Source organism: Tamandua tetradactyla, chromosome 9 (assembly GCF_023851605.1).
Source record: "Tamandua tetradactyla isolate mTamTet1 chromosome 9, mTamTet1.pri, whole genome shotgun sequence".
Lineage (NCBI taxonomy): Eukaryota > Metazoa > Chordata > Mammalia > Pilosa > Myrmecophagidae > Tamandua > Tamandua tetradactyla.
This window is the reverse complement of record NC_135335.1, coordinates 82,612,441-82,639,546: the sequence shown is the minus strand read 5'-3', so window position 1 is coordinate 82,639,546 and position 27,106 is coordinate 82,612,441. Positions and strand designations below refer to the sequence as shown.

At 36.0% G+C, this 27,106-nt stretch overlaps 1 long non-coding RNA gene and 1 pseudogene across 6 annotated transcripts in view; one reads left to right on the top strand and one right to left on the bottom strand.

Annotated features, from left to right (window-relative positions):
• The window catches only part of LOC143647203 (uncharacterized), a 234,497-nt gene that overhangs the window by 32,401 nt on the left and 174,990 nt on the right, over positions 1-27,106 (top strand). The gene's annotated exons all lie outside the window — the stretch shown is intronic.
• Positions 13,467-20,658, bottom strand: LOC143646360 (aldehyde dehydrogenase family 3 member A2 pseudogene; annotated as a pseudogene).

The window sequence follows — 27,106 nt, the reverse complement described above, 5'->3', positions numbered from 1 at the left end:
ATTTATCTGGAAAACTAATTACCATACATTATTACCTAGCAGAAAACTGAAATCAGGTCAGCTTCAATGGAAGAAGGAATGTCTGTTATAAAGAAAGGCAGGTACTGCAGGACCTGAAACAGAGTGTCTGAGCTAGCCAGGGTGGGCCTTGTGAAAGTATAGGATATTAGAGAAGGGATTGCTAGAATGATTGAAGACATTATATGTCCTCAATATAGAATATATATTATATAATATAAATTATGTTGTATTATATAAGATTATATAATTTTATATAATATTATAAAATATATATAATATAGAGAGGAAGGTTCAGAGGACAAATGTTGCATGGTAGATACTTTTAAGGCTTCCTTAAAAGTTAATTAGAAGCATGAGCTCACACCTGGACCAGGTGTGGGGTGCCCAGAGCACCAAGGAGTGTTTCCTCTGTCTTTAATTATGGGTTAAGAGCTTAAATATCAAAAATGAGGAATTAATTATCCCCTGGAAGGCAGATTCTACTGCATGTCTTTCTCTCACTCTTCAGTATTTCCCCACAAGACAAGGTGATTTGGCAGGAAAAGGAAGATGAATTAATTCCAAACATAGATCTAATTTTTAACCTGTCACTTATGAGTAGCACATTCTGTTTTACGCAAATAGTCTAGGAGAATTGGAGTGGATGCCTCTTGCAAATCTAAGAGAAAAAATAATGAAATGCAAGCATTGTTTGGAATGAAAGAACAATTCTTTTTGGAGTGTCAATTTATTTGAGGCAGTATCTTTGCTGCAAAAAGCCAGTTTTTATAGGAAGATGGAAAAATTGAATCAATCATTCAGAATTTTAGTTTCACTCTAGTCTATATCACCTGTATTTCTTATTGGATGTTTGGGAATTTATGGATGAATTTTTCAGTTTTCACCAATCTGTTGAATATTGTGGAAGATTCATAGCTCTACAATGAGAGCATAAAATATTTCTCAGGTCTCTTACATTAGCTCTTCCAGAGTACCTCTTAGAGAGTTATCTTTTATTGGGCAGTACCCAGTTGGTATGTATTAAGTATTAGTCTGTTGCCGTTGGGCTGAACTAAGATATGTATTTTGCATACATAGCCTTGGAGAAAAGAAGCACTACTACAGTACTTTTCAAACTTTTTTGACAGCAACCCACATAAGAAATACATTTTCCATTTTGACCCAGTATGTTGACATATTCACACTCACATACACACACATCCGAATTAAACATTTCTGAAAAAAATGCCTTTACTACATATGGCATAATTTGATATTTTCTATCTTTTATGCTGATCTTAATCTGTAAAATTGGTTTTTTGACCAACTACTATGAAATGGCCTACTGTTAGAAACACAGTGTTCTATAGCAGTTATGAATTAGATCTCTGGGCTAGGATTTGTGTTTTAATTCTGATTTTCTATGAGACATTTTGCAAATACTTTTCTGCAGGCAGTTTCCTCTGCTGCAAAATGGGAAAACCAAGTCAGTATATAAACAATGCCAAAACAAAGGTTTTTTTAATCTATTTAGTTAAAGCCAATTCAATTATTTTCAGAGTAAAGAATTGGCTTCTGTCTGAATGGACTGTTCAAATCTGTCACTATGGTCAGTCCTATAAAACTTTATCTCCCATCTGCTCTGGAATTAATAAAATGACTGAGAAATGTTCTGAATCATTTTTTAAATGCACAAAAAATGAGTTTAAATTAATTTTAAATGTTGTTATTATTGCTAAGATTTTTAAAGTAAAATCCTCAATCACTGGGATATCACCATTTCTGTCTATATTCTTCAAAAATAATTAATTTGATGGCCTTGTTTCATAGCTGGTACTCAGGTTGCCTCTAGCTTAGGTAACCAACAAAGAACTAAGAATTTTGATTAAATTGAAGTATTCATTATCTGACTTCTCAGTATAAAACACAGTATGCATTCCAACAATGGCCTACCAAATAAAATGCATCTATTGAGCCACTGTTCATCATAAAGCTGATCACATAGACACATACACTTTATTCGCTCAACACATTTTAATTGAACATTTACTATTTGATAGGCACTGCAGTAGACATTGTTAGAGCTCAATTAAGACAGTTAGAGGCCATGAGCACTGAAAAAATTATATGTCCCTTGTGCTGGTTCGAATCTGTGGTGGACCCCAGAAAAGCCAGGTCCTTTAATCCTCATTCAGTATTGCTGGCTAGGAGCTATTTTATTGTTCCCAAGGAGATATGACTCACCCACTTGTGGGTTTTAACCTTGATTAGATGAAAATGTGACTTCATCCATTCCAGGAGAGTCTTCATTAGTTTCCTGGAACCCACTAAAAGAGGAAGCATTTTGGAGAAAGCTTGAGAGCCATGACAGAACCATGAGAGCAGAGCCATGGCAGGGTGATGAGAACCAGGAGAGCCCACATAGTCAGAGACCTTTGGAGGGAAAGAAGGAAAATGCCCCTGGGGGAGCTTCATGAGACAAGAAGCCGGAAAGAAAGCTAGCAGATGTCGCCATGCTCACCACGTGCCTTTCCAGTTGAGAAAGACACCTTGAATTTCATCAGCCATTATTGAGTGAAGGTAACCCATGTTGGTGCCTTAATTTGGACATTTTTATAGATTTTAATTGGGACGTCTTCACAGCCTTAGAACCATAAACTTATAACTTATTAAATTCCCCTTTTTAAAAGTCATTCTGTTTCTTATATATCACATTCTGGTAGCTTGCAAACTAGAACATCCCCCTTGCCATGAACACTCCAAAGATAATTTAAACTGAAAACAATACTAAACTGCAAAATATGTAAGGAAATGATCAGAATTCCTATTCCCTCAACCCCATGGTAAATTTTTATAATTTTCAGAAATATCCAAGTTCAAATTTTTCAGAAACTTTTTTTCTCACTTTCTGGAGCTTGTATTTTTCTTGTTCCCTACACATATGTTTAGTCTGCCTACTGTATATCCAGGCCAGGACATTGTAACTTCAGAGATGAAAGACATACTTTCTGTCATTATTGAAAGCATAGTCCAGTGAATAGAAAACACATATAAAGTGGTAGGTCTTAAATCATCACCCACCTACATGGAAAGCCTGGCTAATGAACCTCTGTGAGGAGTGCATCATAAACTATGTTGCCTATTCTGGACACTTGAATTTTTACTGCAATACTTAGCTGGGATCCACATGGTCCAGGCATTTATAGTGGTACTGGGTTGGTTTTTTTTTTTAACTTGGAGTGTTAAAAAGACACTAAGCAGAAGTTAAACATAAGTGTGTCAAATTATAGTGTAAGTAATTTGCTGAATGTAATTATACATTTAACTTGCAGGTGCAAAACATTTACTGTAGGTTTGGGTTATTTAAATATGATTTTTCCTAAGGAATTGGTTTGTGTTTCTTTCCCATTTAAAATATGAAGTCATACCTTATACATCTTCGTAAGCTCAGGACCTCACATTGTCTGGGGCAGAGCAGGAGGGTATTGCATTATTAAGAGTGATGGCAAGGAACAGAAAGAGGAAAGGTGGAGGAAGGGCAAAGCAATAATATTCACTTCTTACAGAGCCAGACATCCAGACCAGAGGAATGCTACGAGAATGCAGGGTTAGCTATGTTATGTTAAGTTAAAGAGCATCCAGTGGGAAACTAAAACTAGCCAGATATGCACCAACATTTGGGAGGTGGGGATAGCAATATCTATATTAATATTCATCCCTCACAAGAGGAAGTCATGGATAACTAAAATAAAAAAAATAAAAAAAGAGTGATGGCAGCTAAAGGAGGTTTGTTTCTTTGAATACAAACTGAAACACTTGCTGACAGGATTTTTCCTATTCAGGATGACCCTGCAACCCTTTTTCTTCCTCACTGGATCCTCTCTGCCTCTTATTTCTGTACTCTAGAAACCGCCTCTTAACCTATCATATGTTTTCTGAAATAATAAGGTTTTGATTCTGTGGAAATTGAAAATGGACCCCCACGTTAGAAATATTGAATGCCAAAATATATCTTGTGTAACCCTGCTAAACAGCCATTTCATACCTACCATTGTACATAGTACATATTCAAAAATAGAAGTTTGTCCCTTCTGCTAGAAATTTAGTAGCCGCAGAATCTCTCTCCACCAGGGTTGGCTTATGGTCCTGAGCCCCACCTGCCAAAAGGTTGGAGCTGGGAGAGTGCGGAGGGGAAGGCAGTAATCAGGAAGGCAACCTCTTGACATAAGTCTCAAGTCTGGAGGACTTTCTTGTGTGAACATGCTAAGTCTTGAGGGGGGATGGAAGAATTGAAGAGGACTGAGAAGTCCTCCAATTTGTGTAATTGGAGAACTGGAGATCACTGAAGAATCTATTTCTATAGCCCAAGAGCAAAAGGCCAAAACTGTGGCAATTAACAGAGAAGAAACAGAAATATTCCACTGAAATTTTAATCATGTTATTAGGTGTATGAACATTTAAAATTGCTATGTTCTCCTGATGAATTTATTAAATTTAACAGTTTTATTGAGATGTAATTCACTTACCATAAAATTCACTCTACTAAAGTGTACAATTCAGCAATTTTTAGTATATCCACAGAGTTGTGGAACCATCCCTGCTATCTCATTTCAGAACATTTTCATCACCCCAAAAAAGAAACCCCGCACCAATTAGCAGTCATTCCCACTCTCCCTTCCCCTAGTCCCTGGCAACCATTAATCAACTTTCTGTCTCTATGGATTTGCCTATTTTGGATTTTTGACAATTGATATAAATGGAATCATATATTATGTGATGTTTTGTGACAAGCTTCTTTCACTTGCCTAATGCTTTCAAATTTCGTTCATATTGTAGTATGCATCAGAACTACATTTCTCTATATTTGCAAATAATATTCCATCATATGACTAGACCACACTTTGTTAATTCAACCATCAGTTGAGGGACATTTTGATTGTTTCCTCTTTTTGCCTATTATAAATAATGCTGCTATGAACACTTGTACCTGAATTTTTTGCATGAACATATGTTTTTATTTCTCTTGGATATATACCTAGGAGTGGAACTGTAGAATAACATGGTAACTCTTTGTTTAACATTCTGAGGAACTGGTAAACAGTTTTCCAAAGGGGCCACACATAAAATTTACACTGTTTTATAACCCCACAACAATGAGGATTCTATTTTCTACACATCATTACCCACACTTGTCTCTTACAAATTTTAGCCACCCTAATGGGTATAAAGAGGTAGCTTATTATGGTTTTGCTTTGCATTCTCCTGATGACTAATGATGTTGAACATCTTTTCATGTGCATATTGGCTATTTCTCTATCTTTTCAGGAGAAATGTCCACCGAAATCCTTTCCCCATTTCTAATTGGGTTATTTGCCTTTTTACTGCTAAGTTATAAGAGTTCTTTACACATTGTGGACGTGAGTTCTTTAACAGATATTTGCAGAAAATATGCAAATATTTTCTCCCAATCTGTTGATTGTTTTATCACCTTCTTGATGGTGTTATTTGAAGAATGGAAGTTTATAATTTTGGCAAGTCCAATTTATCCATTTCTTTTTCTTTTATCACATTTGCTTTCATTGTCATATTTAATAAACCATTGCCTTATCCAAGGCCATAAATATTTACTCCTATGACTGTAAGAGTTGTACAGTTTTAGCTCTTACATTTAGTTTTCTTATCCATTTTGAGTTAATTTTTTAATATGGTATGAGTTAGGGCTCCAATATCATTCTTTTGTATGTGGATATCCAGGTGTCCCAGGAACATTTCTCAAAAGACAATTTTTCTCCATTTCTTGGTCTTAGCAACTCTTGTTGAAATTCATTTGACCTTAAATGTAAGAGTTTACTTGTGGACTTTCAATTCCATTCTATTTATCAGTGTGTCTATTCTTACGTCATTGCTTCACAGTCTTGATTACTGTAGCTTCGTAGTAAGTTTTAAAGTTGAAAATGAGTCCTCCAACTTTTTCTTTTTAAATATTGTTTTGGCTATTCTAGGACTCTGAATTTCCATATGAATTTTAAGATCCACTTGCCAGTTTCTACAAAATAAGGAAGCTAGGATATTGATAGGGGTTGCATTAACTCTGTATCAATTTGAGAAACAGTGCCATCTTAACAAAACTAAGTCTTCCAATCCATGAACATGGGGTGTCTTTCCATTTATTTAGGTCTTCTTTTCTTTCTTTCAGCAATGTTTTGTAATTTTCAGTATCTGTAGTAGTTTGCAGCTGTTATGTACACCAGAAAAGGCCATGTTCTTTTAGTCCATTCTTGTGGGTGCAGACCTTTTGCAGAGGGAACTTTTGGTTAGGTTATTTCAGTTGAGAATTTACCCACCCCATTTAAGATGGGACTTAATCCTTTACTGGAGTCCTTTATGAGAGGTTAAAGATAGAAAACCCGCAGATCACAGAAGGAGAAATGCCCTGGATATGCTAAAAGAGAACTCACAGAGGCTCAGAGAGAAAGCCATTGGAATCAGAACCTGAAAGCAATGAAACCTGGGAGTGAAGGACCAGCAGATGCCAGCCATGTGACAGAGGAACCCCAGATGCCAGCAACCTTTCCTCAGAGAAGATAACTTCCTCTTGATGCCTTAATTTGGACATCTTCAAGGTCTTAGAAATCTAAATGTGTAAACTAATAAATCCCCATTGTAAAATCCAACCCATTTTTGATATATTGCATTCCAGCAGCTTAGCAAACCAAAACAGTGTCCAATTCTGGCACCTTTTTTGTTACATTAATTTAGAAGAATTTTTGATACTGTGGTAAATGGAATGGTTTCTTAATTTCATTTTCATATTTCTCATTGCTAGTGTTTAGAATGCTATCAGTTATTGTATTTTGATCTTATATTCTGCAACCTTGTTAAACTCATCACTTATTAGTTTTAATGTTTTTGTGAATTCCTTAGATCTTCTATATATCATGTCACCTCCAAATAGAGGTAGTTCTATATCTTCCTTTCTAATCTTGGCACCTTTTATTTCTTTTCTGGCCTAATTGCACTGTAACGAATTCCAGTGAAATATTAAACAGAAGTGGCAAAAGCAGACATCTTTGCCTTGTTTCTTACTTAAGGGGAAATCCATTCAGTCTATCACCGTTAAGGATAAGACTGTCTGTGACTTCTTATATATGCTTCTTATCAGTTGAAAAAGTTTCCTCCTACTCTTTGTTGTTGAGTGTTTGTATAATAACTAAAGGTGTTGAATTTTGTCCAATGCTTTTTCTGCATCTATTGGATAACCATGGGGGTTTTGCTGTTTAACTTATTAGTATGGTATCTTACACTGATTGCTTTTTAGATGGGATACCAACCTTGTATTCTTGGGCCTGATCCTATTTGGTCACAGTTTATAATTCTTTTTATATGTTGTTGGATTTGGCTTGCTAATATTTTGCTGAGAATTTTTGTATCTATATTCTGTAATTTTATTTTCTTGTGATATCTTTGTCTGGATTTGAGTAATTTCGACCTCATAGAATGAGTAAGGATATGTTTTCTCCTTTTCTATTTGTTGGAAAAGTTTGTGAAGTATTTGTACTAGATCTCCTTGAAATGTTTGTTGGACTTCACCAGTGAAGCAATCTAGGCATGGGCTTTTCTTTGTGTGTGGATTTTAATTACTCACTTGACTCTCTACTTGTTTTAGGTCTATTCAGAATTTCTATTCTTTCTTGGGTCCATCTCTACAGTTTTTGCCTTTCTAGGAATTTGTCCATTTTTTCTATGTTATCTAATTTTTGCCAGACAGTTATTTATAATAGTTTCTTATAATTCTCTCTTATTTCTGTAAGGTTGCTAGTGATGCCCCTCTTTCTTTCCTGTTTTTAATAATTTGAGTCTTCTCTCTTTTATTATTGTCCCATATAACTAAAGATTTGTTAATTTTGTTGATCTTTTCAAAGAACCAACTTTTGGTTGCGTTGATTTTTCTCTATTGCTTTTCTATTCTGTATTTCATTTACTTTTGTTCTTATTATTATTTCCTTTGTTTGGCTTGCTATTGGTTTAGTTTGCTCTTATTTTTCTAGTTTTTTAAAGTAGATGGTTATTGATTTGAGATCTTTATGTTTTAATATAATTCTTATATTACAAATCCATATATTTATATATGTTACAAACAGCTATAAGTTTCCCTCTGAGCACTGCTTTAACTGTATCCCATAAGTTTTGGTTTTCTAATTTCTTCAACCCATTGACTATTTAGGAGTGCAATGCTTAAATTCCGCATTTTTTCAGTTTTCCAAATTTCCTTCTGCTATTGATTTCTAATTTATGTCCATGTGACTAGATCTTTTTAACTTTATTGGAGCTTGTTTTATGTTCTAACATATGGTCTATCCAAGAGAACATTCTATGTATACTTGAGAGTAATGTATAGTCTCTTGTTGAGTAGAGTGTTCTATAGATGTCTATAGATCCAAATGGATTATTGTTTGTCTAATCTTTCATTTTCTGATTTAAATTCTGCCTAGTTGCTATATCCATTATTGAAATTGGGATATTAAAATCTCCAGCTATTTTTGTTGGATTATCTGTTTTCCCCTTCAATTCTATCCATTTTTCCTTCATGGAATTTGGGATTCTGTTGAATATAAGCTTCTAATTATTAAATATTTATGGTGAATTGACCCTTTAACATCATTAATAGTCTTTCTTTGTCTCTAGTAATGATTTTTTTTCTTAGAATCTATTTTGCTGATATTGGTATAGCCACTCTAGTTCTCTTTTGGTTGCTGTTTGTATGGTATATTTTTATCCATCCTTTCACTTGTAACCCATTTGTGGCTTTGAATCTATTATGTTTCTCTTGTAGACAGCACATTGTTGGATTGCATGATTTTATCCATTCTTTCAAGTTCTGCATTTTAATTGGAATGTTTAACCCATTCTTATTTAATGTAATTACTGATAAAGTAGTAATTTAGAGCTGCCATTTTTCTATTTGTTTTGTGTATGTCATATATCTTTTTTATCCTTTACTCCTCCATTACTTTCTCCTTTCATGTAAAATGTTTTCTAGAATGACACTTTAATTCCTTTATTCTTCCTTTTACTGTATCTTTTAAGTTACTTCATTAATAGTTGTCATGAGCCATCAGGAGATAGAAATAGGATAAGATAGTGGGTAATTGGAGCTGAAGGGATATGGACTGCGCAACAGGACTGGATACAAAAACTCAGAAATGGACAGCACAATACTACCTAATTGTAATGTAATTATGTTAAAACACTGAATGAAGCTGCATGTGAAAATGATAGAGGGAGGAGGGCTGGGGACATAAATGAAATCAGAAAGAAAGATAGATGTTAAAGATCGAGATGGTATAATCTAGGAATTCCTAGAGTGTCTAATAATAGTGAAATGTACAATGTACAAATTTTAAAAATGTTTTTGCATGAGGAAGAACAAAGGATCGTCATTATTGCAGGGTGCTGAAAATAGATGATAACTAATACTTTAAAATGTCACCTTATGTGTGAGACTAAAGCAAAAAATGTTTATTTGTTACAAAATTTAGATTTTGACTAGAGCATTTCCTAATATAACTCATGTAGATAGTTTGATTGAATGTCATAAGTACTTGGAATCTCAGGTAGCACATGAGATTTTGTTGGTTTGTCCAGAGTGATCCCCCAATGAATCCCAGAATGATTTGATCAGTGACTGGAAAAGTATTTGCAAGCCCCCTTCGGGGAATGCTGAGAGTGGGGAGAAATTCAACTTCCCCAAGTTGAATTCTTGATATTCTCACAAGCAGTGTGGACAACCAAAGCTATAGGCTGAGCCCCCAGTCTTGGGGTTTGTTCACATGAAACTTAACCCCACAAAAGATAGGTCAAGTCTACTTAAAATTTAGGCCTAAGAGTCACCTCCAAGAGAGCCTCTTTTGTTGCTCAGACGTGGCCTGTCTCTCCAGCCAATATGATGAGCAGTCTCACCACCCTCCCCCTCTCTGCATGGGACATGACTCCAGGGGTGTGGACCTTCCTGGCAACGTGGGACAAAGATCCTGGAATGAGCTGAGACTCAGCATCAAAGGACTGAGAAAAACCCTAGAATAGGCTGAGAATTAACATCAAGGGATTGAGAGAAACTTCTCGACCAAAAGGGGGAAGAGTAAAATGAGACAAAGTATCAATGGCTGAGAGATCCCAAACAGAGTCGAGAGGTTATCCTGGAGGTTATTCTTATGCATTAAGTAGATATCACCTTGTTGTTCAAGATGTAGTGGAGAGGCTGGAGGGAATTGCCTGAAAATGTAGTGCTGTGTTCCAGTAGCCATGTTTCTTGATGATGGTTGAACAATGATACAGCTTTCACAATGAGACTCTGTGAATGTGAAAACCTTATGTCTGATGCTCCTTTTAGCAACTATATCAACAGAAGAGTAGAACATATGGAATAAAAATAAATAATAAGGGGAACAAATGTTAAAATAAATTCAGTTTGAAATAGTGGTAAATGAAAGCGAGGGGTAAAGGGTATGGTATGTATAGTTTTTTTTTCTCTATTATCATTTTATTTCTTTTTCTGTTGTCTTTTTATTTCTTTTTCTAAATCGATGCAAATGTACTAAGAAATGATGAATATGCAACTATGTGATGATATTAAGAATTACTGATTATATATGTAGAATGAAATGATTTCTAAATGTTTTGTTAATTTTTTTTAATTAATAAAAAAAGTTAAAAAAATAGTTGTCATGAGGATTAAAATTAACATCCTAGTTTAAAACAGTCTAATTCATATTAATATTAACTTAATTTCAGTAATGAACAAAGTAATTGCTTACAAAAAGCCACCTCCCTCCTTCTTCTGTTGTATTATTATTAACAAAATTAAATATTTACATAAATCCATCAACACAGTTTTATTACTTTTGCTTTGTGTAAACTTTTAAAATCAAATAAGAAAAGAAAAGTTATACCAATTTTGTTGAAAACTGAACATTTTAAATAATATAATGTGGCAATTCTGGAAATCAGATCCCTGCCCCCAGGGTATTTTATTGTTGCTGTTTTGTTGTTGTCATTGTTATTGCTGCTATTCATTTACTTAGCAACTTTTTTGGGCTAAGTCTCTAAGGACATATTCCCTGCCATATGTAAGCACTAAAGTCTCTTCTTGATTAACTTAGTTATCAGCTAATGATTGGACAGATATTTCCTTAAATGCCTTGGACCAATAAGTCTTCAATGCTTTGCTGAGGAATTCTGTTTATATATTTGAAAACAACTTCAACCTTCCAGTAGTTTGCAATTCTGCTTTGTCCTTTACATCCTACTTTCCCAGGGCCTCAGAGTCCATCAAAATTGAGAGATTAGGGACTTCTCAGATCTTTCTTGGGGATCCTCATAGCCTTGCAATGTGCATGGCCTTCTAGAGCCCAGGAATATGTCAAAGCTTTTCAAAGCACCCCTCTGGACATCTCATTCCCCAGACCGTCCTTTTACATTTGGGGGCCAGCTCCTTGTTTGCCCTGTTATTGTTTCCTTCAGCAGCTGCAATGTTAAATACTTATCACTGATTGCTTTCAACCAATGCCCTGGGATGAAGCTTACTCCACCGAGAGAGGTCTAAATTAGGTCAGATAAGGACAAGCCATGTTAGGGTCTTTTCCAGGGAGTTTTCACACAGGTCAAATAGTACCAGTTCTCTGGGAATGTGACTGTTTGAGGAGCTCCCAACCCAGTATTGTCCTTTAAGTGGCTCTAGCCTACAGGTTTTCAAGGCTACTGAAGATCTGGAGAGATAGGAATGGAAATAAGCAAGTTAAAATGGCATAGAATTGCTATTCTTACTGATATTCATCTGCTTCTCTTGAACAAATGCTCCTTGAAGTATCATGAGTCTTTGATTAATTTCCAGAAATCTGCAAAAGTTGATTTTGACAATATTTTGCCAGTTTTCCCATTGATTTTATAGATGCTATTTTTCAGAAGACCTTACTCCGCCATCCCAGAAGTCCTATCCTCACTTCAGGTTTCTTTTATTTTTTCAAATATGAAGTATTTATTCAGAAACATAACACACTCATAGCTAAGCCAATTATTCAGTTTAAAGATGAAATTTTACATTGAAATTTTGTCTAAGATTTTTTAATAGTTGATTATTCCGACAGTTACACCCAAAGCTTAAACAACCCTTCCCTAAACTAGACTAGAGATTAAATCCTGACACTTTGAATTATAAATAAAGATGGCATAACATACATCAGTCAGCCTTTATAGAAGAAATTCATTTAGCAAAGTTGATTATACATTCTATAAAGTGGATCGTATTCTCTCATTGAATGCTCAGAGAGGTGGAAGGGAGCCAGGGGCCCTGAAGCGCAGCTCAATATCTTCCTCAGAGGCTGGGTTCCAAAGAGGCCTCTTCTGTAGTGTGTTCCCAGCATGGGTGAAGTGCCTCAGCTCTTGGTCATGTAAGTCTCTGAGGAGAATAATTTCTCCCTTACTTACAAGATCCTCTAACTCCATATTTATAGATCCTATTTCTTTGTTCTCTATCCCCTTTTATATGGTCAATTGCCAGGCTTATAGAGTTATTCTTCAAACTTCTCTAACTAATCCACCATCTGCCCCAGATGGCTCTCAAGCCCCTCAATCCTGAATATTCAAGGCCTCTTTTCATTGAGAGGAAGTGGTTCCCCACTTTAAATTCTATGAGTTGAATTTATGCTGAAAGGAATCTATCTGAAGTCTTCAAAAGTGCAATTTACTTGCATTGTGCTACAGAAATAAGAAACCCAGAGGTTTAGCCTTAAATATCCATTAACTTTCAAATTTAGGGCCCCGAGAGAGTATTTTTGCAAGTACTTTTACTTATAGCCTTTAAATATTGCCAGTTAGTTTTTATAAGGTATAGAATTCTACAACCCCAAGGCCATAAGAATGACACCTGATACTTGTGTGGAATCAGCAATTGACTTCTAGGAAGCATTAGGAGTTACAGGATGCTTTTAGAGGTATTAGTCACTAGAAGTATCTGTGAACAGATTGCCATTAAGCAAACACAGCAGAAGATGATGGCTGGGTGAGGAAGTATGAGGGCTGCTGGTCAGATGGCATGTCTGAGCAAGGGCCAATTCCTGGAGGCCAGATCCAGGAGTGGGCACCCACATACCCAGTTCTAGGGCTTCAGGCCTCAAAGGGAACTGGGGAGATTTAGCCTCACCTCTGTGGACAGCAGAAGACTACTGGTAACCCTATGCAGCCCTAACCAAATCAGCCTTCAGGGCTGACTGGGTTACAAGCTTCCCAGAATGTAGATGATGGGGCAGGGGCAAGTTGCATAAATGGTGGATAGCATGGATTTGGGAGTTTAATCACAGTGCATGTGCTTATTTTACCTTACTATTTTTAGTAGGGATTTTAAATTACTGCCTGTTTAACAATTTGAGGGGAGAAATAATTAAGTAGAGGCAACTGAGCAGGATCATTCTTCAGTAGCATCCAGCCTTGACCAGCATGGCTGCTACAATGCCCAGAAAAGCTAACAACAGAAGACCAAGCTTTCCTTTGTTGAATTGTTTCAAAATGAAAAAATGTTTCCAAGTCTACCTTTGACTGGCTGTTAGGAAGATACCAGAAGCAACAGATACCAGAAGCACTTTCTCTCTTTAAACTTTTTAATAAACAGGCTCATTGATGAGAAAAAGTATTGACACTATGTTTTACATGATAAGCCCCCATCCCACTGACACCCACACCTCCAAAGGGCAAATAATTGAGTATGAAATGCATAATAACATCATTGCTGGTGTCACCACCACTGGAAGTTTGGTCAATCATCTGTTTGATCAGATAAGAAAATATATAGAAAGCTTAGGGGTCTCCTGCACTTGATAGTGAATTCTATGACTTCATCTGCATTTTTCACAAGCATTATTGGAAGAACTGATCCAAAAATTTCTTCTTGCATCATCTTCGTTTCAGGATGAACATCAGTAAGTATAGTTGGGGCTATACAGCATGTGACCTCATCAGTCTCCCCATTGTAAGCTATCTTTTGTCCTTCAAGCAAACTTAATATCCTCTTGAAATGACGTGTATTGATTACCTTCTCATAATCAGGAGACTCTTTTACATTTTCTCCATAAAATTCCTTCATTTTTCCTTTATCTGCTGCATATTTTGGTTCTGAAGGGAGGGTTCACAGAGAGTGTAGACTGGAGCAATGCAAGTTTGACCATAATTCATGTCCTAGCCCCAAGTAATTTATCTGCTAGTAATGTCCGGGTCACAATCTTTATCAATGTAGCAATGTGACTCTTCCCTCCTAGCTCCAGTCTCTGGGATTAGGTGCTTGGGAACAGCTTCCATGACAGTGTTTCCAACTGTAGTATTTTCCATATAAAGAACGTGGTCAAATCGCTGCCTCAGCAGTTCCATGGTTTCCTTAATACGCTCATTAATAACAACATACAGGTCCTTGTCTAAATACTGAGGGAGGAGCCTAGCCAAGATCTTGGCTGTATTCATACTTAGTTCAGAAGGCGTTATAATCACAGCATTTCCTACAGTGGTGGCTCCTATGAGTGGCTGAATGGCAAAAACAAACGGGTAGTTCCAAGCTCCAATAATCAGTATGACTCCCAGGGACTCTGAATTAATATAGACCTCATCCAACATGGTGAGCTGGTTCTTCTCAGCTAATTAGGCAGCTTCTGTAGCACATTATCAATTTCTTTAAGGACCCTAAGGACTTCTCTTTTTTTTTTTTTTTATTAATTAAAAAAATTAACTAACACAACATTTAGAAATCATTCCATTCTACATATGCAATCAGTAATTCTTAATATCATCACATAGATGTATGATCATTTCTTAGTACATATGCATCGATTTAGAAAAAGAAATAGCAAGACAACAGAAAAAGAAATAAAATGATAATATAGAGAAAAAATAAAAATAAAAATAAAAAATACAAAAATATATAAGAAAAAAACAAAACTATAGCTCAGATGCAGCTTCATTCAGTGTTTTAACATAATTACGTTACAATTAGGTAGTATTGTGCTGTCCATTTTTTTTTCTTTTTTAGAAATCATACCATTCTGCATATGCAATCAGTAATTCTTAACATCATCACATAGATGCATGATCATCGTTTCTTAGTACATTTGCATCGGTTTAGAAGAACTAGCAATATAACTGAAAAAGATATAGAATGTTAATATAGAGAAAAAAAATAAAAGTAATAATAGTAAGAACAAAACAAAACAAAACAAAAACCTATAGCTCGGATGCAGCTTCATTCAGTGTTTTAACATGATTACTTTACAATTAGGTATTATTGTGCTGTCCATTTTTGAGTTTTTGTATCTAGTCCTACTGCACAGTCTGTATCCCATCAGCTCCAATTACCCATTATCTTACCCTGTTTCTAACTCCTGCTGAACTCTGTTACCAATAACATATTCCAAGTTTATTCTCGAGTGTCGATTCACATCATTGGGACCATACAGTATTTGTCTTTTAGTTTTTGGCTAGACTCACTCAGCATAATGTTCTCTAGGTCCATCCATGTTATTACATGCTTCATAAGTTTATCCTGCCTTAAAGCTGCATAATATTCCATCGTATGTATATACCACAGTTTGTTTAGCCACTCATCTGTTGATGGACATTTTGGCTGTTTCCATCTCTTTGCAATTGTAAATAACGCTGCTATAAACATTGGTGTGCAAATGTCCATTTGAGTTTTTGCCCTTAATTCCTTTCAGTAGATTCCCAGCAATGATATTGCTGGGTCGTATGGCAATTCTATATTCAGCTTTTTGAGGAACCGCCAAACTGCCTTCCACAGTGGTTGCACCATTTGACATTCCCACCAACAGTGGATAAGTGTGCCTCTTTCTCCGCATCCTCTCCAGCACTTGTCATTTTCTGTTTTGTTGATAATGGCCATTCTGGTGGGTGTGAGATGATATCTCATTGTGGTTTTGATTTGCATTTCTCTAATGGCCAGGGACATTGAGCATCTCTTCATGTGCCTTTTGGCCATTTGTATTTCCTCCTCTGAGAGGTGTCTATTCAAGTCTTTTTCCCATTTTGTAATTGGGTTGGCTCTCTTTTTGTTGTTGAGTTGAACAATCTCATTATAAATGCTGGATACTAGACCTTTATCTGATATGTTGTTTCCAAATATTGATTCCCATTGTGTAGGCTGTCTTTCTACTTTCTTGATGAAGTTCTTTGATGCACAAAAGTGTTTAATTTTGAGGAGTTCCCATTTATTTATTTCCTTCTTCAGTGCTCTTGCTTTAGGTTTAAGGTCCATAAAACTGCCTCCAATTGTAAGATTCATAAGATATCTCCCTACATTTTCCTCTAACTGTTTTATGGTCTTAGACCTAATGTTTAGATCTTTGATCCATTTTGAGTTAACTTTTGTGTAGGGTGTGAGATATGGGTCTTCTTTCATTCTTTTGCATATGGATATCCAGTTCTCTAGGCACCATTTATTGAAGAGACTGTTCTGTCCCAGGTGAGTTGGCTTGACTGCCTTATCAAAGATCAAACAGGACCCTAAGGACTTCTTGACTGTATGTGTTGCCTTTTCTCTTGCATGGGTCAGTGGCAATGGCTGCCAGGATATCCTTTGCATGCTTCTGCACCATCCTCCTCAGGGACTCAAGCTGCTGCACCTGGCATTGCAAGAGTCATAACCAGCAGGTCTTGAATGCATTACACAGCTGCTGAACATGGTGCTCCGTGACCTTGTTCTTGCTGCCTTCTTGCTCTGCTCCAGCTTCAGCACCTCAAGGTTTCTTCTTAGTAGTGAAAGCATAGTATATTTTTCTCTATCCTTTTACTTTTAACTATTTGTAGCTTTATATTTAAGGAGCGTTAGATATAAATTTAAGTTAGGTCTTGCTTTTTTATCCAATGTCTCTATCTCTGCCTTTAAAATGGAGTATTTAGACCATATACATTTAACCTGTTTCTTGATAGGTTTAAAATACCAGAACCTTATTATTTTCTGTTTTTCCCATCTGTTCTTTGTTTCCTTTTCCTCTTTGTCTGTTTTCTTTTGAATTACTGCATATTTTTATTGAAATATATTCACATACCATGTAATCAGCCAAAGTGTACAACCAATGGTTCACAATATCATCATATAGCTATGCATTTATCATCACAATTGACTTTTTTTTCCTTTTTTGTGAAAAATAACATACATACCCAAAAAAGCAATAAGTTTCAAAGCACTTCAGAACAATTAGTTGTAGAACAGATTTTAGTATTCAGTATGGGTTACAATTTCACATTTTTAGGTTTTTTATACTAGCCGCTCCAAGACACTAGAGAGTAAAAGAAATATCAATATAATGATTCAACAATCATACTCATTTGTTAAACCCTACCTTCTCTGTATAACTCCATTACCATTGATCTTTCTCCCACTCTTCAGGGGTATTTGGCTGTGCCTATACTTTTTCTTGTTGGAAGGGCCGTCAATAACACGAGATAGGAGGACGGAACTAGTTGATGCTCTGCTGGCTCCTCTGCATTTCAAGATTTATCTAATCTAGGGACCCAACTAAGGTTGTAGGTTTCAGGAAAGTTACCCTAGGGCATGGAACCTTTGTGGAATCTTATATAATGCCCTAGGTGTTCTTTAGGATTGTCAGGAATGGTTTTGGTTGGAGTTTGGCAAGCTATGATAGGTAGCGATGTTTAACTGAAGCTGGCATAAGAGTGACCTCCAGAGTATCCTCTCGACTGTATTTGAACTCTCTCAGCTACTGATACCTTATTTGTGCCACTTCTTTTCCCCCTTTTGGTCAGGATGACATTGTTGATCCCACGGTTCCAGGGCCAAGCTCATCCCTGGAAGTCATCTCCGTGCTGCAGGGGAGACTTTCACCCCTGGATGTCATGTCCCATGTATGGGGGAGGGCAATGACTTCACTTGCAAAGATGGGCTTAAAGAGGGAAAGGCCACATCTGAGCAACAAGACGTCCTGCAGAAGTAACTCATAGGCATGAATTACTGCATAGTTTTATGTTTCCATTTCATCCCTCTCTTTTTTTTTTTTGGCTTATTGACTATAAATCTTTTTCCTGTTTTTAGTAGTTAATTTATAGTCTAGTGTATATTTATCATTGTCTATCTTCAAGTAATGCTATACTTCACATGTAGTAGAAGAGTTTTACAAGAGTATAACTTTCCTCTCTCCTAGACTTTGTGCTTTGTTGTCATACATTTTACTTCTGCATGCTATTAACTCTACCACACATTATTATTTTTGCTTTAACAGGCCAATTATCTTTCAAAGAAGTTTCAAAAATAAAAAAAAATGTATTCACATATCTACCTTTACTGGTGATCTTCATTTCTTTGAATAGATAATTATTTCCCTCTGGTGTCATTTTTCCTTCTGCCTGAAGGACTTCTTTTTAATATTTCTTGTAATGCAGGTCTGCTGGTGGTTAATTAATTCAGATTTTATATATCTTTTAAAAATCTCACTTTTGCCTTATTTTTCAAAGATATTTCCCTTTTTGTAAAATTCTAGTTTGACATGTTGTTGTTCTTTTCCACTACTTTTAAGATGCAGTTCAACTGTCTTCTGGTTTGCATTGCTTCTTATAAATGTTCTGTCATTCTTACCATTTTTTTCTTTGTACCTAATGTCTGCTTTCTTTGGCTACTTTTAAGATTTTCCATTCTTCATTGCTTTTAATCAATTTGCTTATAATTTGCATTGGTATGTTTTCTTGTTTCTTGTGTTTGGGATTTGTTAAGTTTCTTGGAGTTTGCATTAAATTTGGAAAGTTTTTGGATGTCTTTTTCAATAAGTTTTCAGTCCCCCTCCAATTCTAATTATATACATAAAAGCTCTTTGAAATTGTCCTGTGGTTCACAATTCACTGTTTATATTTTTTCCAGTTTTTTCTGTTTCCTATTTTTATATATTTGAGTTCACTAATCTTTTCTTCCACAGTATCTAATCAACAAATTAATATTATTTTCATTTCAGACAGTGTAAGTTTCATGTTTAGAAATTCAGTTTCAGTCTCTTATTTCTTCCATTTCTGTATTTATGGCCAAATATTTTCTTTACCTTCTTGAGTGTTCTAGTTTGCTAGCTGCTGGAATGCAACACACCAGAGACGGACTGACTTTTAATAAAAGAGGATTTATTTTGTTAGTTCTTCAGAGGAAAGGCAGCTAACTTTCAACTGAAATTCTTTCTTACGTGGGAAGGCACAGGATGGTCTCTGCAGGCCAACTCTCCAGGCCTCTGGGTTCCAACAACTTTCCCTGGGGTGATTTCTTTCTGCATCTCCAAAGAACTGGGCTGAGCTGCAAGTGCTGAGATGGGGTATGCTGAGCTGCTTGGGCTGTGCTACATTGTGCTCTCTCATTTAAGCACCAGCCAATTAAGTCAAACATCATTCATTGCAGCAGGCACACCTCCTAGCCAACTGCAGATGTAATCAGCAACAGATGAGGTTCACATACCATTGACTCATGTCCACAGCAACAGAACTAGGTGCCCTTCACCTGGCCAAGTTGACAACTGACTCTAATTACCACATTGAACATATAAAATTATAGTTATAATAACTGTTTTAATTTCTTTGTCTACTAATTCTAACATCTCTGTCACTTCTGAATCTGTATATATTAATTTATTTTTCTTTTAGTTATGGAGGTGATTTTTCCTGCTTCTTTGCATGACTTGTAATTACATATTTGATTCCAGACTTTGTGAATTTTCTACCTTGTTTTGTGCTTGATATTTTTTATTTCTACAAATATTCTTAGAGTTTTGAGTTATAGTTAATTATTTGGAAACAGTTTCATACTTTCAAGGGTTGCTTTTAAGCTTTATTATGTGGAACTGTAAGAGGCTTTATTCTAAAGCTAACTCTGTCTCATTTCTGATTCAACAATCATCTGAGTATTTTATCAATTGCTGCATGAATTATGAGTTGTTACATTCTGGATAGCTGGAACATGAACATCTTCCAGTGTGAGCTCTGGGGATTGTTCCCTCTGCTCCTTTTGGGTATTCCTTTTCCCAGCTTTGGGTAGTTTCCTCACATGCCTATGTTATTGATATTCTTCTGAAGACTTGAGTTGAACCTTCTTCAGATATCCAGGGCTACCTGCCCCCACCGTGCAACTTTCCCAGTATACTATATTTACCTTAAGCTCCCTGGATTCCCAGCCCTGTCTCCTCAACTCAAGTGACTTTTGTGCTCTGCTCAGGGTCTCCTGCCCTGATTTGTGGTCTGGAAAATCTCTCCAGAGAGTAATGTGGTGCAATGGTAGGGCACACCTAATTTATTTTCACTATCTCAGTGATCACAGTTTTGTCATCCTGATATACAAGGTCTGAAAACTGTGGTTCCATATATATGTTCATGTTTTATTTGTTTCACTGGGGAGGGTATGGCCAGTTCCTATTAGTTGGTCTTTGAGGGAAATGAAGTCCTGTCCTACTGAATTTGTGTCACTTTTAGGAGATAAAATTGACAAAACCCAGTGACTATATGTATGAGGAATATTGCAGTCTAGAATGATTCCCTGTGCAGAGATATTTGCAACCTAGTGCATTAGGCTAACTTACTTATTGGTATTAATACTTTGCATTTGGGTGGCACTTTCTCATTCATGATCTCTATACTATTGTCCCTTTCCTCATTCGTGGAAGGGAGAACTGGTAGTTAATCAGTAATAACATCCTTACTGATTATTATTAACCAGCCATATGTTGATAAGGAATTCAAAAAACTATATACACAAAAACAGATTTTCTTCAGAATTGCAACCCATGAAAGGGCCACAAAAAAAGTGGAGATTTTAGTGGCTCCTCCTTCCTGGTCAATTTCCAACCCCTACCATGCCCCCCACCAACAACTGCTCAATAGATTTTACCCATTTAGCATCTACTCTCAAAAACTACCTTTTCCACATTTTTGCCCCTTTTGTAATCATTAGGAAATTTTTAAGAAAAAGGAAAGAAAATCCTTCTTTGCAGCCTCTTTTCTCTTTAACACCTTGCTGTTCTCCTCAGCCTCTACTATTCATGGTGTATCTATGATTCATTAGTAAAGAAACATGGTATTATTCCCTATAGGAAAATGAGCATATACCAGTCCCCAGGAAGATGATGGGCTATGTCAGGAAGAGGAAGAGGAGGAAAAATCATTCCTACCACATCTCTTTCCTAGTTTTAGATTAAGTCGGGGGATAAGTATATATTACATATATCACATTGATGGAATCAGAACTAGATCTATTGTTTTCTTGGCTCTCACCTCCACTTCTAATTATTTTTCCTTTACAATATGGTTTTGATATATTTTTCTCCTAAGAAATACAGGTTGAATGTTACATATGTGCCCATCCCCAACCTATATATTTCTAGTCCTTGTTAAGAAGAAAATATTCAAATGCCTTGTCTGTTTGTTTCTTGTTAATCTTTATGGCTTCCATCTTTAAAAATAATTTCAGTTCTGCCTTTTATGCCCAGGAAAGCCATTGCCCTGTGGGGTTCCTTTTGAAAACAGAACATACTCTGAATTTTCCGAGAATTCACATGATGATATATGGAATTATTTTGTGGACATCTTGCTGTTTCCTCTCCTCTTAAGTACAAATAGTTCTAATTTTTTTTTACTTTGCAAAATCTCATGAACTTCAGCAAAGGCAAGCATGTAAAATATATGGAAGGACTCCATTCTAATATTTTCTTTTTGCATTTTTTTCTTACTGGGAAATTTCCTCCCTGACAGTTTCTGAGATATGAGCAATTCTTACTTCTTTGCTAAAAACAAAACAAAAAACTTTCTGGAAGTAATAATCATCCTTAGTCAACAGTGACCTCTAGGACTCTGGTTAATTTTTTTTTTTTTGGTTAATTAATTTTTAAAATGGTTTAGAGAACAAGTGATCATAAGAACCAGAATGCATCCTCAGCCTCAGTGAGGCTTTTCTTTTTTCTTTTTTCTATTTTAAAAATTGGGTTCTTCAGATTGCTCTCTCCCTGGACTCCAGAATTCCATTCTCTACCTTCTCCCTAGACCTGAGTGTCTTTTGCCTCTCTGGTAGCACCAATTCATTTCACACAGACCTCATAGCAAAGAATATGCTTGATCTATGCTTAAAACCCTTCGAAAGAAACTGGATTCATGAACATTTGCCCAGCAAATTTATGGCAGCACCCCAGTCCTATGGAAATAAAGTATCAATTACTTTGTAGGTTGCTTTAAGGTGTAATCAAGAAGAAAAATTTTAAAAGAAAGCACTTTGTGAGTACTGTTCCATTCAACAAAATACTCTGCTTTGCATTTTAGATATAGTTGACTGCCTTACCTTACTTAAAAAGTCCTACCTCCAAAATTCATTCACTCCACTGTAAGCTCTAGAGTCTACTAGGAGTTTGTTCTACTTACCTTTGCATATCTGAAGCAGTACGGTGCTTGGAGGGATTCAGTACAGGCCTTTAAGTTGAATTAATGAGACAACTTCTTATGTGGATAGTGGAGCTCCTTCACTAGAGAGGATAATCTGTGAGGAAATCAGGAAGTCTTTGCTGTTTATCTGGGAGAAGAGAGATTTTCTTTTACCATGCATAACTATTCTGATATGTAACGGGATCCCTGAGAAGTGTGATTTGAGAGACGAACTTACCCCCATTAAAACATACTTCACTGGTGATTCAAACTCTACTACTAAATAATCATTTTCCTGCATAATTCAGACTTTTTTTTTTCAATAATCCTCACTTACAATATAAAATTCCTCTGGAAAGTAATTAATTAACAATTATATGTGAATGGATGGATCACACTGATGATCATACTAACATTCTTCTACCTCAGGGATCTCTGGGCAGCATAAAAATTCCAGGCTCTGAAGGACTTGGGGGAGCCTAAAGGGATAGTAGAGTACAGAGGAGAGAGAAGGCCACTAAGCCAAATGTTACCTTCATATTCCAGTTATGAGCTACCACAATCCATGGTCTCCATAGTAGGAATATCCTCCCCTTCTCCCATTTGTGACCAGATCAGTGTTTCTAAATAGAGCAATAAGAAGTTAGAGAATGAGAGCTTTTCTGATACTTAAAATGAATGAAAATTCTATCTTAGTCCTTGGAGTGGTAAAATAACGCTAGTATATATGAATCACATCTATTTTCCTAAATTCACCTTTTACCTACCTGTGTGAACTTGAGCAACTTACTTTTATCTCTCTCTAAAATAATTGCAAGATGATAATAAAGAGTATTTGCAAAGTCCCCTTGGAGGATTGAGGGGAATTCCTGGAATTTTCACAAGCAGTGTGGCAACCAATTCAGTAGGATGAGCTCTAGATCTTTGGGTTTGCCCCTAGAAACTTATTCTTGCAAAGGAGAAACTACGCCTACTTATAATTATGCCTAAGAGTCACCCCCAGAGAACCTCTTTTGCTGCTCAGATGTGCTTCTCTCTCTCTCTAAGCCAACTTGGCAGGTGAACTCACTGCCCTCCCCACTATATGGGACATGACTTTCAGGGGTGTAAATCTCTCTGGCAACATGGGAAAGGGCTCCCAGGGTAAGCCAGGACCTGACAGATTGAGAAAGCCTTCCTGACCAAAACAGGGAAGTGAGAAATGAAACAAAATAACATTTTAGTGGCTGAGATATTTGAGAGTCAAGATGTTATCCTTGAGGCTATTCTTATGTATTATATAGATATTCCTTTTAGTTTATGGTGTACTGGGGGGGCTAGAGGGAAGTACCTGAAACTGTTGACCTATATTCTAATAGCCTTGATTCTTGAAGATGACTGTATAATTATATAGTTTTTACAGTATGACCATATGATTGTGAAAACTTTGTGTCTGATGCTCCTTTTATCCAGAGTATGGATTGATAAGTAAAAAAAATAAGGATAAAAAGTACATAAATAATAGTGGGGAATAAGGGGTAAAAAAAAAAAGGTCAATGAGAGAGAGAGGTGAGGGGTCTTGGATGCATGAATTTTTTCTTTTTTCTTTTCATTTATTTTTCTGGAGTGGTACGAATGTTCTAAAAATGATCATGGTGATGAATACACAATTATGTGATGGTATTGTGAGCCACTAATTTGGATGAACTGTATATGTGTGAAGATTTCTCAATAAAAATTTTTTTTACAAAGACGTTAATAGGATAATAATTACACCTAGAACAAAGTGTTGTTGTGAAGATTAAATGAGGTAGTGCAGGTACTTAGTGACATCTCAATAAAACATTAGCAATTATTGTTACTACTGCCGGTGTTGTTATGTCCTGCTTTACAATCTAATTGAAGATAGATATCAAGCTCCATTTTGAACTTTCAGATGAAATGCTGACAGAATGCAGATTTCACAATACCTGATCTAAGATGGAGAGTTAGTGATGGATTATAGCAGCTAAGGGGCTAGAGATGGGAAGGATATCTGAATAAAGAGAAGGAACTAACTGTTTTGTTTTGTTTTTTAATGGCCACTATAGATCAAGGGCTGTGTGCTTTGTTGTCTCAAGAATCCTCATGGCAACCAAAAAAATTACCCCTTTTTATAGAAGGAGAAACTGAAGTTTAGGGTAGGTAATTTATCCAAGGTCACATAACTAGTATTGCAACAGTAGTGCTGGAGTTCAAAATCAGAAATATTTTATTCAATATTCAAGTGGGAACTTCCCTGTATGACATATAATTCCACATGGTCTGAAAGGAGTTTTGGCTCATGAGCTATTTGGGCTTCTTTAGAAGCTCTAATCATGTATTCCTTACTGGGTCTTCCTTATGATCAGTGCTTGATTAATATCAAATTTGTTGAACTAATTTTTGAACAATAAGGAAGTGGATAAACGGATCAACTAAGAAAATAAGCTACGGGCAGTGTGACGGTGGCTCAGTGGCAGAATTCTTGCCTGCCATGCTGGAGACCTAGGTTCATTTCCCAGTATTAAAGACCTGCCGTAAACTGAGGACACCAGTATCAGATTATATTTCTTCTAGTCATGTAAGAACTTTCCCCTAGCAATTACCATTCCCACCCCAAGCTCTGACTCTGGAGAGTTTGTGAAAGGTGAGGGAAAGGGGAAAGTACAAGGCTGGGAAATAGAGAGGTAGAGAGGTAGACCATGCCCAATCTTCCCCAATGTAAGTTTTCAGCTTAAAGTAGAACTGAACCAGAGGAAGGGAGAAGCTTTAGCTTTAAATAAACTTTGAAATTTTGATGAAGTGCCATAATGTTATAAAATATTGATTGTTAATTAGTATTTAAAGAACTGCAAATGAAATTACCTATGAAATTTAAACTCACTATGTTTTGGTGAAATTAATTAAAGGCTGCTTTAAAACAGATGTACTGCTAATGAATTTTAATTGATGTGAAGTATAATCTTGATTGTCATTAATAAATCTCCCAGTAGTATGTCCCATTTAGGAGATATTAGCCAAAATTGTCTTTAGGTAACCTAAATAGCTTGAGTTTCAGAGACTGAAAAAAATGGTTTCTGAATGTAATTTTGAGAAAATTACTTGGCCTCACTGAGACCAATTTCCTCACCAATAAAAGGAAATAATGGTAATGCTTATTACACTATTAAATGAGATAAAACTGCATTTATACTGTTTTAGTTTCCTAGCTGCTAAAACAAATGTCATACAGTGGGTTGGGTTGGCTTAATAACAGGAATTTATTGGCTCAGGTTTCAGAGATTAAAGGGCTGACTTCCTCAGAATGTCTTTCTGTAACCAATTTCCTTGCTTATAAAGACTTCAGCAATATTGGATTAAGGTCACCCTCATTCAGTTAGGGTGTATCTTAACCGATAACACATTCAAAGGTCCTACTTACAAATGGTTCACACCCACCAAATCAGGGGTTGGAACCTGAGCATGCCTTTGGGGGGGGCATGAGTCAATCCCCAATAGCCAATAAATGCAAACTAAGAAATTCAGGTAAACTCTCAAAAATATATATATATATATATATTTTTAAATCTGATTGCTTTAGTTTGCTAATACTGCCAGAAATGGATTTGTTTTTATAAACGGAATTTATTAAGTTACAGGTTTACAGTTCTAAGGCCATAAAAATGCCTTAACTAAGGTATCCAGAGAAAGATACCTTGATGCAAGAAGGACTGATCTAGAAAGGCATGTGGCTGGCATCTGCTGGTCCTTTAGCTTCTGGTTTCAGACAGCTTCCCCAGGGCCATTTTCTTTCTGCATGTCCAAATGTCTCTGCCTGTGTTGGCTCTAAGCTTTTTCCAAAATGGTTCCCTCTTAAAGGACTCCAGTAAGTGGATTAAGACCCACCTTGAATGGGAGGAGATATATGTCCATGGAAACAACCTAATCAAAAGGTTCCACTCTAAACAATGGGTCTGCCTCCACAAGATTGGATTAGGAAAAAGAACATGACCTTTCATATTTACTAACTTCTACTGTGTTATCTTCTTGACCCATGAGACAGATTTATTTTTACGCACAATCTTATTTCTTCATTAATGGTAATGAGTGAAAGGGTTGTCTGCTTATGTTTGCCATTGTGTCCTCAAGATCTACTATAGTGCCTGGAGCATAGTTGCACTATAACTTATTTATTTATTTGTTGAATTAATTAAAGGTGAGAAGCCTGGAAAGTCAAGCAAGAGCTGAATCATGAAAGGCTTTATGTGGCATACTAAAGAGTTTGGATTTTCACCTGAGAAAGATGAAAAGCCATTGAAAGATTTAGTCAGGATGATAGTATGATCTGATTTGGGTTCTAGACATATTAGTTTGACAGTCATATGGAGGATGGATTAGAGATAATCAGCAAAAATGAATCATTTATTTATCAATTCACTAAATACCTAGTAGTGCTTTCTTGGCATTGTTCCAAGCACTAGGAAGAGTGCAGTGAACAAGACAGAGCAAAGTCCTTGACTTATAAAATTTATATTTTAATGAGAGATGCTAAATAAAATTTACTTTGATACATCCAGGAGCTAACATTCACAATAGAAAAATGCATTGTATTCAGTAAATAATGTTTTAAAATATGAAAGAAAATGGAATTGGTCCTCTCTTCTCTAAGTTATTCTTTCACAAAAAT